Source organism: Aotus nancymaae, unplaced genomic scaffold (genome assembly GCF_030222135.1).
Source record: "Aotus nancymaae isolate 86718 unplaced genomic scaffold, 86718_ANA_hifiasm-v0.15.2.pri h1tg000011l, whole genome shotgun sequence".
In the NCBI taxonomy this organism is placed as follows: Eukaryota; Metazoa; Chordata; class Mammalia; order Primates; family Aotidae; genus Aotus; species Aotus nancymaae.
Window position 1 is genome coordinate 32,572,842 of NW_026988422.1, and position 16,407 is coordinate 32,589,248.

General features: G+C 44.6%; 2 non-coding genes across 2 annotated transcripts; both read left to right on the forward strand.

The window, feature by feature from the left end:
* Positions 1-6,230: 6,230 nt before the first annotated feature.
* TRNAY-GUA (transfer RNA tyrosine (anticodon GUA)) lies at positions 6,231-6,324 on the forward strand. Its single transcript has 2 exons — positions 6,231-6,267; positions 6,289-6,324. It is a non-coding gene; the product is annotated as a tRNA-Tyr (tRNA).
* Positions 6,325-11,832: 5,508 nt separating this feature from the next.
* TRNAY-GUA (transfer RNA tyrosine (anticodon GUA)) lies at positions 11,833-11,926 on the forward strand. The gene is made up of 2 exons: positions 11,833-11,869; positions 11,891-11,926. It is a non-coding gene; the product is annotated as a tRNA-Tyr (tRNA).
* Positions 11,927-16,407: the final 4,481 nt, after the last annotated feature.

Consider the following 16,407-nt stretch of genomic DNA (forward strand, 5'->3'; position numbering starts at 1 on the left):
GAGCAGGCATTCATTAATTCTCAGTTTAATTCATTCCTTCATTCAACAAATACTGCATTCCAATTTTGTGCTAGGCTCTGCACTAATAACTAGGGATCCAGATATGATCTTTATCCTGAAGTCACTGTCACAGTCTTGTGGAACAAAAGAACTTTAGTTTTCATGAAGGAAAACAATGTAAAGTAGCTGTGCCAGGTGTAAAGGAGCAGTGGCCATGCCAAGGTCCGCACACTTACAAAGTGAGCCATCCGGAGGGGTCTTGAAGACAGCATTGGCCTGAGCTGCATTACGAAGGGAGGTTAAGGCAGACAAAAATGGGAGCAGGGTGGTAGAATATCCTGGTAGAATAAAATTACAGGTAGAATAAAATTACTGGTAGAATCCCTGGTAGAATAAAATTACGGGCAAAGTCCGAGAGAAAGACTGAGGCATTCAAAGGAACGCTGGCTGGGGCAGTAGGTGAGAAGAAAATAGAAATTAACCAAACATTGATCAGTTTGCGGAATGAATTGAAGGGAAGAGCAACCAGAGTCAGAAACACCAGTGATGGATTGGCATGGTGCAGACGCTCCAACGTAAAGCTGCAAAAGGGTAATCGTTATGGGACTGGAAAGGAAGGGATGAATGAGAGCGATACTGCTAAGGGAGATTCTGCTGAACGTAAATATGAAGCACAATCAAAAGGAAAGAGAGGGGACCCTCAAAGGTGTCTTGAAGAAGCAAGATAATACTTGCAGAAAAAAGGAAGCCTACCTCTTCAGGGTATCTGGAGAGGCAGAGGGGTGATGCTAGGATTTAGGTAAGATGAAGATGGAGCAGTTGATGTGAATTGTGTGATAGACAAAATACTCTTGTGTCTAGAGTTCCGTGAATTGATAGATGAATTGATCAAATTGCATAACTCATCCATTAAGTTAGGAGTTCTACGGGTTATGCACTCTTGAAGCAAAAGAATACAGAGAAAACAGCTGAGACTAGAATATAAACTTTGAATAGCCCTGTTATAGGCGTTTGTTATATTAGTGTGTTTCCAACATATTTTAAAAATTCTCCTTACATGTGGCTATTTCACATATTATAAGTAAGTCTGTCCTAGAACACTTGCTTTCCCAGCTTGCGGCTGGGCATAGGCATGGGACCTAGGCTCCACCAATCAGATGCCTCACCCATCGAAGCTTGACATTTAGAAACAAAACAGGAGTACATGATACCATAGGGAAAACCCATGTTTTTCCAAATATGGTATCAGTGTCAAGTTTTTGAGTATGAGTTTTCTTAAATCCACATACTGCTGTTTTTCTTTAGTTCTGGAAAATTCTCAGTCATTGTATTAGTTTGCTAGGGCTGCCATAATAAAATACTACAGACTAGCTGACTTAACTGAAATTCATTTTCTTATAGTGCTGGAGGTCAAAAATCCAAGATCAAGGTGTTGGCAGGTTTTGTTCCTTCTGAGTCCTCTCTCCTTCACTTAGAGGTGGCTGCCCTCCGCACATGGTTGTCCCTCTGTTGTCCACACCCCAGGGCCTCTCTTTGTGTCCAAATTTACTCCCCTTATAAGGACACTCACTAGTCAGGTTGGATTAGGACCCATCCTGAAGGCCTCATTTTACCGTAATCACCTATTTAAACGCCCTATCTCCAAATACAGTTACATTGTGAGGTACTAGGGATCAAGGCTTCAACATACGAATTTAGGGGGGATACATTTTAGCTAATAGTAGCCGTTATCTTCTCCTATATTGTTTGTTTGTTTGTTTTTAGGCTAGTCAAGTGAAGCAGTGGAACTGGAAGGAACAAAGAGATCTGTAACTGGTTGTGATCAATTAGTTGTAAACACCACTGCACTCAGACCAGCCAGCCTCTTATATTGTTTTTACTCTATTTTTTTTCTCTCTTTCTGGAACTGAGATTAAACATCTATTAGAGCTTCATATCTTGTCTTCCATTTCTTTTAACCTCTCTTCCATATTTTTTTGTCTTTTTCTCTATATTGCATTCTGGATAATATTTTCTTACCTGTACTACCAATCAGTGGCCGGGCGTGGTGGTTCATGCCTGTAATCCCAGCACCTTGGGAGGCTGAGGCGAGTGGATCATGAGGTCATGAGTTCAAGACTAGCCTAGCCAACATGGTGAAACCCCCGTATCTACTAAAAATACAGAAATTAACCGCCTGTAATCCCAGCTACTTGGGAGGCTTAGGCAGGAGAATTGCTTGAACCCAGGAGGCAGAGATTGCAGTGAGCCAAGATAATGCCACTGCACTGCAGCCTGGGTGACAGAGCAAAACCCAATCTCAAAAAAAAAAAAAAAAACAAAAAACACTAATGAGTAATTCTCTCTACATCTCTGCTTAATTAGCTGTTAGATATCCCCATTAAGTCATTTATTTAGGTTAAAATGTAATTTCCCATTCTAGAAGTTCTAGTTGTTTTTCAAAACTGCTAGGCCAAATATTTTTTATTTCCTATTTTTTGCAGATATTTTCCAGCTTGTCTTTTATTTCCTTAAGCACAGTAATTATAGTCATTTTAATATATATTACTGATACTCCTAATATATGAATTTTATGCCATGTTGTTTTGTCAATTCATGTTCTTTTGTTTTATTATAAAATTGGTCATCTTTGAATGTGTACTGCTTGATGTCTTTGCAAAATTACATGCAGTGAGTTTTTGAGGACAAGATGAAGGTTATCTTCCTTTAAAAATATATATATTACTAGCCGGGTGCGGTGGCTCACACCTATAATCCCAGCACTTTGGGAGGCCGAGACGGGTGGATCACGAGGTCAAGAGATCGAGACCATCCTGGTCAACATGGTGAAACCCCATCTCTACTAAAAATACAAAAATCAGCCGGGTGCGGTGGCTCACGCCTGTAATCCCAACACTTTGGGAGGCCGAGGCGGGTGGATCACGAGGTCAAGAGATCGAGACCATCCTGGTCAACATGGTGAAACCCCGTCTCTACTAAAAATACAAAAAATTAGCTGGGCATGGTGGTGCGTGCCTGTAATCCCAGCTACTCAGGAGGCTGAGGCAGGAGAATTGCCTGAACCCAGGAGGCGGAGGTTGCAGTGAGCCGAGATCGTGCCATTGCACTCCAGCCTGGGTAACAAGAGCGAAACTCCGTCTAAAAAAATTAAAAAATTAGCTGGGCATGGTGGCGCACGCCTGTAGTCCCAGCTACTCGGGAGGCTGAGGCAGGAGAATTGTTTGAACCCAGGAGACGGAGGTTGCAGTGAGCCGAGATTGCACCATTGCACTCCAACCTGGGTAACAAGAGCAAAACTGTCTCAAAAAAAAAAAAAAAAAAAAAAAAAAAAAAAATATATATATATATATATATATATATATATATATAACTTTTTTTCTCCCAGGCACTTGGTGCTGTATCAGCCCAAGAGGACCCGAAACAACGTTCGTGGCCCGGCATTCTCTGGACCTCCAAGATATGTAAACGCAAGCTGCAAATCAGAATACTGACCTGTGGTCACAGTTTCTCAGAAAAACTCATCACATTTTCTGTTTTCCTTTGCTAAGCTCAACTTATTTCTGCTGAATTAACAACAATTACTAGCAGTAGGAGAACAGATATAGGTCTACTTCTTGTTTGGCCTTACCTTAGGGGAATATCTCTTTGGGGTCCCCACTTAATATTGGGAGGGTGTCTTGCTTTTTAAAATGTCAATTTCTGATAGTTCATTGCTAGTACATACAATTATACATATGTATAGACAATTTATAAAATAATATATGCCAAGCCTGGCCAACATAGCAAAGCTCCATTTCTACAAAAAATGTTTTTAAAAAATTATCCAAGTGAGGCTGGGTGAGGTGGCTCACGCCTGTAATCCCAGCACTTTGGGAGGCTGAGGTGTGTGGATCACCGGAGGTCAGGAGTTCGAGACCAGCTTGGCCAACATGGTAAAACCCCGTCTCTACTAATAATACAAAAAATTACCTGGGCATGGTGGCACATACCTGTAATCCCAGCTACCTGGGAGGCTAAGGCAAGAGAATTCCTTGAACCTGGGAGGCAGAAGTTGCAGTGAGTTGAAATTGCACCATTGCACTCCAGCCTGGGCAACAAAAGCAAAACTCCATCTCAAAAAATAAATAAATAAAATCAAAATAAATTATCCAGGTGTGGTAGTGAGTGCCTGTATTCCTAGCTACTCGGGAGGCTGAGGCAGGAGTTAAGACTACACCACTACACTCCAACTCAGGAAACAAAATGAGAATCCATCTCAAAAAGAAAAAAAAGAAAAGAAAAAATATTTATACACACCCACACATATGTACACAATTAATTTTTTTTTTTTTTTTTTGAGACAGAGTCTCGCTCTGTCACCAGGCGCCAGGCTGGAGTGCAGTGGTGCGATCTCAGCTCACTGCAACCTCTGCCTCTCAGGTTCAAGCAATTTTCCTGCCTCAGCCTCCCCAGTAGCTGGGACTGCAGGCGCGCGCCACGATGCCCAGCTAATTTTTTGTATTTTTAATAGAGACGTGGTTTCACCATGTTGGTCAGGATGGTCTCGATCTCTTAACCTCGTGATCCGCCTGCCTCGGCCTCCCAAAATGCTGGGATTACAGGCGTGAGCCACGGCGCCCGGCCCACACAATTTAATTTTTAATATTTATCTTGTATCTTGCAACTCCACTAAATTCATTTTTAATTTTTGTCTTAGTCCCTTTGTGCTACTGTAACAAAATACCCGAGACTGGGTAATTTATAAATAATAGCAATTTATCTCTTATAGTTCTGAAGTCTAAAATTAGGGTGTTGGCAGTGTCCGTGTCTGGGGAGGGCTTGGTCTCTACTTCCAAGATGGTGCCTTGAAGGATGTGTTTTCCTAAGGGGATGAACACTGTGTTCTCACATGGTGGAAGGGATGGGAAGGCAAAAGGAACCTAGCTAGTTCCCTCCATCCCTTTTATAAGGTCTTAATACCATTTACTAGAAATCCTAATAACTTAATCCCTCCTAAAGGCCTCACCTCTCACTACTTGTTGCATTGGGGACTGCGTTTCACCATGAATTTTGGAGAGGATGCAAATATTCAAACCATAGCAATTATAGAAGCTTTCTGTAGATTGTATAGGATTTTTTTTTCATAGACTTTCATGTTTTATCGGAATAAAACCGTTTTACTTCTTCATTTAAACATGGATGAATTCCATTTTAATTTTTTTGCATTACCCAGTGTTCAAGAATCTCCATACAGTGCTGATGATAGTAATAAAAGCAGAGGTCCTTGCTTGTCCTAATCTTACAGGGAAGACATTCAGTCTTTCATCATTAAGTATATTGTTAGCTGAAAGTTTTTCATAGGTGCCCTTTATCAGATTAAGAAAAGACCCTTCTATTTCTAGTTTGCTGAGAGTTTATATGAGTCCAGTTAAACCTCTTTTTCATCCCAGTCTTGGGTATGTCTATATCAGCAGCGTGAAAACGGACTAATATACTTGCCCTACTTCAGAAAGAGGCAGCCTCTGGGGGCAAAAAAAAAAAAAAATTTTTTTGGTCGGTTTGCAGAGGAGGGGAGCCAAGCCTCAGGGGAGCACTAGGGAGGAAGGGCATCACAGTGCATCTGCAAGCCCTGGGCGCGATCTTCTCACCTAGTCCCATTTGTTCTCACTCTCACTTCCCGCACACTTTAATGCGCCAAAAAGTGAGCATAGGATACTGTGGGGAAAAAGGTGGGGGCACGTCGAGAGGAAGGGCATGTGTGTGTTGGCGGGGAAGGGAGTAGGAAGGCCAGAGTTTTATGCAAAGACTTCCAGCAGACCCTGAAGCTGGTTTGCGGATAGTGGCCGCCCACCCAGAATCTTCCCGGGTTCTTGTTTCCTCCTCCAGCAAGCTCTGTCCCACAGGATCCACCCACCCTCCTCGCCCAGCCCTCTGCCCGAGCCCTCTCACCCTCTTATTTTCTTTCACTGAGGGCTGTCATCCTCACTTGTAAGCAGGGAGATGCACAGGTGGAGGAAGGCCCCATTTGAGAGCCTCCCGTCCTGGATCTTGGCTATCAGCGCCCCGGGACACGAGGAAACCACACGCAGAGGATTTGCTCCGCCCCAAAAGGGGCGCGGTGGCGACCGGCGCAGGGTTCTCTTCTAGGGCGGATTCCAATCAACTCAAAGTGTGTGGGACCTCCAGCGTTCCAGGGACTTGGCTTCTTCCATTTGCAGAAAGTTCAATGACCCAGCTCTCAGAGCGTGCGCCCTTCGATAGCTCAGCTGGTAGAGCGGAGGACTGTAGATTCAATAGTTGTCTGTGGACATCCTTAGGTCGCTGGTTCGATTCCGGCTCGAAGGAAACGCCACATACTTTTGCACGCAATGCCACCTGGTACCTGGTCAAAGGCCCTGCAGTCTCCAACTAGTATCCACCCACACTCTCCCAGTCAAAACCCAGAGAAACCTGTCCTGATCACCTGGCTTTCCACACCTGTACTGTGGCCAGTAAACACACCCACAAGCCCACTCACTCTCCCCATAGTCCAGGGACCTGCATTCTTCAGCACAAAGTGCCCCTTGCTTCTGCTTTGTGACCCAGTCAGCCCCTCCACGCCACACCCTTTGCACCCCCACCTTCCAGAGCTCTTTCACTTTTATTCACAGACTGCTCTGGGTCCTAAGGGCCACCCAGCAACATTGTGCTCACCGCTGATAGATATCTCAATTTATCAAACTGGTGGGTCCACCATCAAGTCCCAGAAGGTCAAGCCTACTGGAAGAGAAAAGGGTCAGAGGCAACTGTGACATCCTCAGAAAGAAAACATGCTGTATATGCTCTGTCTCTCTCTCTCTGTCTCTCTCTCTCTCGCCCTATTTCTCTGACTCTATTTCTCTCGTTATCTCTAGCTTGTAATATATAGATGTATACAGACAGAAAATGTTCATTTTTATTTTGTTTTGTCTGTTTGTGGGAAAGAGCTGCCACCCTGAGATTTTCTTAATGAACAGAGCTTCCACTGGCTCCATAATGTTTTCCTTCAGGTTGAGAACAAGAGTATGCCCCCTTCCCACATACACCAAACTTCACATTTCCTGAGCCTTCACATCCTTTAATGTTGCTACAGCAACCTTTGGGCTCCTGCTGGAAGAAGAAAGATATCTTCCACTCAGTTCAAAGTCTGCAAAAACACCTACACCAAGTGTCTTGCTAGTTGTGAGGGTGCGGGAGAGGGAAAGAGAGCATGAAAGGGCAGACTTGGAAGGAATTTCAGTGACCTGGGAGAGTTGGGGGCTGTTGGGCCATGGCAGGGAGCAGAATTGAAGCGTGGGTGGCAGGTGCCACCCTGCAAAGGCACATAAGTTCACCTCCTTAGAACTGGCTTGTTGCAACTGAGCAGCAGGCTGACTTTTTTCTGGGGGCTCTGGAGGCACAGTTGGAAGGTTGCAGCTTCTACAAGAGGAAGATTGCTAGGCACAATCTGAGAGTATGAAGCAGGAAATGGGCTTGACTTTCACCAACCAAGTGAGGCTTCACCTCTGGGAAGATGAAGTGGGTTCATCAAAGTATGGGCCAGAGAGGAACCACAATGCCACAATGCATGTCCCTGGTCTCATCCTATGCTCTGGGAAAAAAATCTCCGGACATTTGATGTACAGATGAAAGTTATCATAGAGAGCACTCCAAGCAAAACAGTGATGGAAATTTGGTTCTCAGAGGGCTTCTAGGAACCTGGTGGCCATTCTCACCTATCCAATGGGCATAACTGCTTTTTCACTCTGTGTCTCAAACTGGAGACTACACTTGTCTTCCTCTCCTAGAAAGCAGCTCCTGTTCTCCGCCTACAACCTATTCTCCACCTCCACTTCTCTTCTCTGCTGTGTCAGCCTTTCCAGCTTCCCACTGCTAATGGAAAGGGGTGGAAAACTGTGGACTCACCAGGGCAGCCACAGAGAGATCCCAGCTTCGAATGACGTTACTGCAGAGATCAGCAAACTGAGACCAAAGTAGAACCTTTGGTCTATACTGGATATGTCCATGATGAGATTTGATGGTACCAAGTTTTTTGGAACCTAGGCTTGGTGCTTTGAAGGAAAAAGCAGAGGTGAGCCATTGAGTGGTGTTCGGTCATCAGCAAGTGTGGGTGATCCCTGACCCTGACTTTTCCCCTATAAACTCAGCAAAAGGTGGATCCTTTGGGTTCGGCTTGCTGTACCACCGGCACCTGTTTCACTGTTTGTATGGGTGACGAGTGATCTTGGGATAGTGGACACACACCATATAGGATCTGAAACTTTGGCAACAATTTGGGGCCTAGGTAAGGGGTCCAAAGCTCACCTTGTGTCCTCTATTGACCCCTTTCCCTTTCCAGGAGCCCCTACTTCAGAAAGCAGCAGCCTCTGGCAAAGAATTCTTAGTCAGTTTGCAGAGAGGTGGATCGAAGCTTTTAGGCTGGCCCTTGGGGTTAGAGGTAGTGAGTATCACATGGTGATCTTTGAGCCCCTGACCCTGGTCTCTCCCCACCTATCTTTTTTTTTTTTTTTAATATGGTTTCTGTCACCCAGGCTGGAGTGCAGTGGCAAAATCACAGCTCACTGCAGCCTTGAACTCCTGGGCTCAAATGATCCTCCCACCTCAGCCTCCTGAGTGGCTAGGCTCACAGGTTCAGGCCACCACACCCGGATAACTTTATAGAGTTTTATTTTGTAGAGACTGGTTCTCCCTATTTGCCCAGGCTGATCTTGAATTCCTGGGCTCAGGCGCCTGTCCTGCCTCGGCCCTGCTCAAGTGCTGGGATTGCAGCGGGAGCCACCATGTCCAGCTTCCACTTATCTTCCTGTGTTCCCTCCCTGTCTTCCTATTATGCCTCAATATGCCAAAAAGTGAGCATAGGATACTGCGGGTAGAAGGCCTGACCACATCGAGAGGAGTGTGTTTGGGGTGGTGGGAAGTAGAGGCCAGGCTGATGGGGCAGTGCCCCTTTAGGGTCTTCCACCAGACCCTGACACTGGGCTGGGGTTGGAAGCTGCTTACATCGCGCCCATGCGGTACCCTTTCCTCCTTCAGTGACCCCTCCTCCACTGGACCCACCCTTTAATCTCACCAACCCCTCTGCCCTCGCCGTCTTACCTCATTTTCCCTCTGGCCGTTAAGGACTGTCATCCTCACATGTAGAAAAAGCGATGCACAGGGAAAAGAAAGCCACAGGTGAGAGCTCCTCCTGGTGGATTGTGGCTATCAGTGCCTGAGAGACGCCAGGCACCCTCGCCCAGAGGATTTGCTCCACTGGGAAAGGAGCATGGTGGAGACCCGTGCAGGGTTCTCTTTCAAGTCGGGTTCCAATTAACGAGTATTGGATCTTCAGCATTTCAGGAACTTGGTTTCCTCCATTTGCAGAAAGCCCAGTGACCCAGCCTCAGCAGTGTGTTCCCTTTGATAGTTCAGCTGGTAGAGCGGAGGACTGTGGACTACACAGTTGTCTGTGGACATCCTTAGGTCGCTGGTTCGATTCCAGCTCTGCTTTTGCACACAAGGCTGCCTGAAGATCTTGCAGTCTTCAATTCATAACTACACTTTCCCAGGGAAAACCCAGCAAAATCCTGCCTTTCCTGATCACACCCCTGGGAGCCTACTCATTCTTCCTGAACAGGGACTCAGGACTCAGTCCTCAGTGCAAAACATTACCCCTTGCCTTGTGACCCAGCAAACCCGCATTTGTGTGCCCATCATCCTTTGCCTGTCCACTTGTATTTACAAACTGCCCACCCATCACCCTGTCCCAAATCCCTCAAGCTTCACTTTTCCTGAGCCCTCACAACTTTATATGTTGCTACAGCCAAGTTTGTCTACTGCTGAAAAGGTAAGGATGTCTAATGCTCAGTTCAAAGTCTGCAAAAACACCTGCACCAAGTGCTCTGCTACTTGAGAGGGCAAGGGAAAGGGAGTACAAAAGAAGTGGACTTCAAAACAGCTTCAGTGATCCTGGGGAGTTAGGGGCTATGAGGTCCATGGCAGAAAGCAGAAATAGAGCTTAAGTGACAGCTGTCATTATACAGAGGAACATGAATTTGCTTCCTTAGACAGGCCACTGCCTGGTGAGTCTGAGCAGTTTGGAGCTTTTGCTCTGGGACCTAGAGTCACAGTTTCCTTCTCCTAATCCCATGAAAAATGTGCTGAGGCCCAGTCAGTGAGAATGGAGTCAGAAATGGACTGGACTTTATCAACCAAGTGAAGCTTCACCTCTGAGGAGTTGGAGTGGGTTTGGTGGGTATATGGCAGAGAAGAAAGCCAATGAGCATCTGCTGGTCTCATTGCAGGATCTTGGAAAAAGCTTCCAGATGTTTGATGTAAAGAAGCAACCTATCATACAGAGCACTCCAAACTGAAGGGCCCGGGAAGACATGGCCTTCTGAAGCCTGCTTGGGACTGGCTCACCCCCATCCGCTACCTGCTGGGTCCTCAAGAGCTGTTTAATTGTGCCTTTCAAACTGGATACTGCACATGCATTTTTCATGTGGAAAGCAGCTCCTGGTCTCCCCCACTGCCTATTCTCCTCCAGGTCACCCTCAACTGTGTCAACCTTTCCTTCTTCTTTGGTGTCGCCAGTGCTCCAGGACGATTCTATGGCTCCGGAGCCACAGAGAGACCCCAGCCTCCAATGACACCAAAGGCAGAGACGAGCTAACAAGGAGGGATCAAAGGTAGTACCTCAGGCCTTCACTGGATATATTCCTGATGGGGCATGGAGTCACCGGATCCCTTGGAATCTTTGTTTAGTGCTTTGGGGAAAAACCAGAGGTGAGCCAACAAATGGGTTTGGTGGCAGTCACAAGTGAGGGTGAGCCTTGGTGCCCACTCTTCCCAGCTGTGCCATGGCAGAGAGTAGCAGGAGGTCTGCGAGGATCTGCCCCTCACCCTCGGAGACACACACCCACTTGCCATAAGACAGGAAGTGGACATAAACTCAGTGGAGGCTAGGTCCCTTGGGTGTGGCTTCCTGTGCCTCCTCTAGGTGTTCTGCTGCAGGGTGGGTGTCTCCGTGGTCTTGGAGTGGTGGGCACACAACAGATGGGATCTGAAACTTTTGTTAAAGATGTGGGGTCAGGATAAGGAATCCAAAACTCACAATTCTGTCCTCTACCTGGCTTCTTGTTTTTCAAGGAAACTCACAGAACTTTGCTCCACTTCAGAAATCAACAGCTTCTGATTGGAATTCTTGGTCTGTTTGCAGAAGAGGATATCTCACATGTGCATCTGCAAGCCTGGGAGAGATTTCCTCATCTCACTTCCCAGTGCACCTCAATACGCCAAAATGTGAGCATAGACTACTATGAGAAGGGCGGGGCAGCTGGGGAGGAGGGCCTTGTGCGTGTGGTTGGGGAGGGAGGAGAGAGGCCAGATTGTGCCTATTAGGGACCTGCACCAGACCCTGAGGTTGGGCTGGGGTTGTCAGCTGCCTATCCAGCACCCATTAGGGTTCTCCTCTTTTCTTCCTCCAGCGTCCTCTCCCCCACTAGACCCACCCAACCACCTTGCCAATCCCTGTGCCCTCGCTGACTCACCTCCATTTCTCTCAAGCCACTAGGGGCTGTCATTGTCACCTGTAGAAAGGGGGCTGCTTAGGGAAAGGAAGGCTGTCACAGATGAGCGCTCCTCCTGGTGGATGGTGGCTATTGGCGCCCGAGAGATTCCAGGCATCCTCCCTCAGAGGATTTGCTCCGCCTGGAAAGGGGCGCAGTGGCGACCGGCGCAGGGTTCTCTTCCAAGGTGGATTCCGGCTACCCCAACACATATTGGACCTCAAGCATTCAGGGATGTGGCTTCCTCTGTTTGCAGAAAGTCCAATGACCCAGCTTTGGCAGCACGCACCCTTCGATAGCTCAGCTGGTAGAGCGGAGGACTGTAGACTGTACAGACATTTGTGGACATCCTTAGGTCGCTGGTTCAATTCCGGCTCGAAGGAAGTGCCTGATGCTTTTGCACTCGATGCTGCCTGGCCGCACCTGTGCATGGTTAAAAGCCCTGCAGCCTCCAAGTAGTAACCACACTCTCCCAGGCAAAACACCCTCAAGTCTTTCCCAATCACCTAGCTCCCCACGACTTGCTTCTGCTTTGTGACCCCGCCAATCCCCCTATTCGTGCTGCCAAAGCTGGGCCATTGGACTTTCTGCAAGAAACATAAGACCTGACCTCGAATTGCAACATATTCCAAACCTTATTGGGTAAAAGGACAGTGGGTAAATGTCAGAGTCTTTTTCAGATGGAAGCCGAGAGGCGTAATCCTTTCAGGTCCACCCTTTGCCTGCCGGTCCCACATTATAAACAAACTGAAATACCTTGTGACATTCTGAGGCAGTCTCCTTGTTTAATATCAGTGCCTCCTCAAGTCAAAATTATTAAGCACTTTAAAGATAAACATTCTCTAAAAGAAGAGAGGGTGGAGTCATAGAGGCTGGTAGCCGAAATAAATAATGTGGTGACTCAGCCTTCTCAGGATCCAAAGACACTCCTTTTTTTTTTTTAAACAAGGCAGAAGAACAGTGTCTGAAAAGCCATGCCTAGGATGAAAGCCTAAAATGCAAGCAGTTTCTTACTAGACATAGCTCCTTGTTTTCCCATGTTGCAGCCTCACAGTCTTTCAGATAATAAGGATAATAATGAATTTGAGTCACAAAAAGGGCAAGTGAGTTCCTGCCTCTGTCTTACAGCATGACCCACGATCAGTGGGAGGTCAACACTGTCCCAGTAGATGCATTCTTTTTACAGGTGAGATTTATCTCCCTCCAGCTTTAATATTTTACTGCAAATGTTGGAAAGCCAGAAATGGCACCTCTGAAGTAACCAGCTTAATCAATTTCATTTTCTCCACTCCCACCCAGACTCTTTTACTCAGCCAAAATGTACCATGTTTCCTGGGCTTACAAACACAAGGTGATAACCAGGCTTACTCTGCTTCGATCTCTCTGCCTCCTCTTTTGTCAATCTTCTCATTCTCTGTTACTCAAGGCAGGATCATCTTTTACCAGAACCTTTTCCTAACTCCCCATGTCTTAATCTGGTTCTCCTTCTCTTTGTCTCTGATACTCTCTCATTACTACATCTTCCTGCCTATCACTCTGTACTGATATTATGCATTAATATCTCTATCAGGAGTGACAGGAGTGAGCTCTTTGAAATCTGGGACAATGTCTTATTCATTTTGGTATCATCAGTGTCTTTCACAGCACCCTGCACAGAGTAGGCACCTGGAATCTGATTATTTATGGCCATGAGGTATTTTAACACCAGCTCAAGAAAGATGAGAGCACTGAATAAATCATTACATCCTGGAATAACGACTAGAGACCACTTTATTGGAACACAGAAAAGCCTCACAATTTCTTCTAAGGTGGAAACCAGAGGTGACATCCTCCATGTAACAGCCCAGTGGTTTCTATGATAAAAAGCAAATGAAGAAGCTTCTGAGAATTGTAAAACTGGATATTCACATCAACTCTATCACCAAGGAAATCTGAAAGTTGAAAAAATATGCAAAAACATCTGCTTGATGACATTGGATAGAAAACAAAAATGAGAAGAGTTAGCTAAAATCTGGGAGAGGTAGTAAACCAGAGTGGTCATAATGAGAAAATCACCACATATATGTAAATAACTCAAATAAAGCCAGTATGAATTTTATAATAAAAGCAGACAAGGACACTAAAAGAAAGAATTATTATAAGTCAATCTCATTTACTAACATTAATATAAAAATTCTAAACAAAAATTTGCAACCCATATAGAACCACATACAAAAAAAATTATGTATCTGACAAAATTGGAGCTATTGGATGAAAGTAGGATCTATTTAACGTTAGAAACTTCAATGTAATTCACTCTCCTAACAGACCAATGGAGAAAAATAATAAGACTACCTTAACATGTTGATACAGACGATACATTTAGTAATTTCAATGTCTTTTGTAATAAAATGTATTCACAGACTAGGAAAATAAGGCAATTTACTTAGTTTGGTGAAATGTATCTACCAAAAAAGTCTCATTGCTCACTGTATGTCCATATGATATGGTTTACCTGTGTCCACACCCAAATCGCATCTTGAATTATAGTTCCCATAATCCCCATGTGTTATGGAAGGGACCTGGTGGGTTGTGATTGAATCATGGGGGTGGTTTCCCTTATGCTGCTGTTCTCCTGATAGTGAGTGAGTTCTCACGAGATCTGATGGTTTTATAAGGGGCTTTTACCCCTTTTGCTGGACACTTCTCTGTCCTGCTTCCCTATAAAGAAAGGACGTATTTGCTTCCCCTTCCACTATAATTGCAAGTTTCCTGAGGCTTCCCCAGCTATGCTGAACTGTGAGTCAATTAAACCTCTTTTCTTTATAAATTATCAGTCTCTGGTATGTCTTTATTAGCTACATGAGAATGAACTAATACAGCATATCACACAGCATGTTTAATGGTGAAATGGTCCTAGATTTCTGTTTGAGATTGAAACAAGCTTCAGGTGCCTGACTGACACCTCATTCCTATTTTTTTGTTGTTGGTTTTTCTGGAGAGGGGAAGTTTTTTCTTTTTGTTTTTTAGATGGATTCTCACTGTGTCCTCCCCACCCCCCCGATTCTGGCTGGAGTGCAGTGGCGCAATCTCTGCTCACTGCAACCTCCACCTCCCGGGTTCAAGAGATTTTCCTGCCTCAGCTCCCACATAGCTGGAATTACAGGCGCCCACCACCACACCCGGCTAATTTTTGTATTTCTAGTAGTAGCGGGTTTTCACCATGTTGGCCAAGCTGGTCTCGAACTCCTAACCTCAAGTGATCCACCTGCCTCAGCCTCCCAGAGTGCTGGGATTACAGGCAAGAGCCACAGCGCCTGGCCCTCATTCCCATTAAACATTATCCTGAAGGCTTTTGTTAGAAGAAATAAAAATGAAGAAGTAACTGTATAAAAAGAGAACTTAAAGAACTGTACAGTTATCTTATTAGAAATCAATTATTTTGGTAAATTTGCAGCATCAAATGTCAACATGCAAAGATCAGCTATATTTCTATATGTCATAATCAACTAATGAGAATGTTCACTTTTAAAAAGGTTATCTCTATAATAGCATTAAACAATTAAATGCCTAGAAACACATCTCTTAAAATGTACGAAATATCAAGGCCAAAAGTACAAAATATTATTGGAGAAGTAGTGAAAAACTACATAAATGGAAAGACAGTCCATGTTTATTTTTTGGCATGTGTATGTTCATTTGTTTCAGCACCGTTTATTAGAAAAACTATCCTTTCCCCATTGAATCATGAGCAAAGATGCCTACTTGGTCAAAGATCGGTTCACTCTATTTGTATGGTCTGTTTCTGAGTTCTCTGTTCTGTTTCACTGATCTGTTTGTGTATTTTTTTTGCCGATACCATACTGTCTTGATCACTGCAGCTTTATGATCAGTCTTGAAGTCAGGTAGTGTCAGTCCTCTGACTTTGTTCCTCAGGACTGGGTGAAATATTCTGGGCTTTTGCCTTTCCATATGAACTTTAGAATCAGTTTGTTGATTTTGATAGCAGAAAACAATTTGCTAAACTTTTTGTTGGGATTATGTTGACTGTGTAGATCAAGTTGGGAAGAACTGACATTGCAACAATATTGAGTCTTCCTGTTCATGAACATAAAATATTTCTTCGTTTATTTATATCTTTTCTACTTCTTTCATCAGCATTTTATAGTTTTTCTAATGTAAATCTCGTACATATTTTGTTAGAATTATACTCAAGTATTTTGTTTTTTGGTGCTAATGCAAACTGCATGATGTTTTAAATTTCAAGGTCCAGTTGTTCATTGCTGGCATATAGGAAAGCAGTTGACTTTTGTTTATTAACGTTTTATCCTGAAACCCTGTTATAATCACTTATTAGTTACTAGAGGGTTTTTGTGGTCAATTCTTTCAGATTTTCTACACATAGTCGTGCCATTGGTGAGCAAAGACAGCCTAGCTAACATGGAGAAACCCCATTTCTACTAAAAATTCAAAAATTAACTGGTCATGATGGCGCACGCCTGTAATCCCAGCTACTCAGTAGGTTGAGTCAGGAAAAGCTCTTGAACCTGGGAGGCGGAGGCTGCAATGAGCCGAGATCATGCCACTGCACTCCAGCTTGGGTGACAGAGGGAGATTCTGCCTCAAAAATAAACAAAAATAAACAAACAAACAATAACAAGAAACTCCTCATTCTGGACTGTGATTCTGTGTCTATGTGTGTGTTGCTATATCGCCTCTATTCCTTCTGAACCAGAAGGCAGGTTGTTGCTGAGAAGGTTAAGTTCCTCTTTGAGTTGGTATTTCATTACAGTTTTACATTTTCTGGCTCTAAGTAGCCCAAATGGTATTTGACATTCTTCAGTGGCTGGCTGGTTAATTTTGTGGAACTAGAGTTTTCATACTC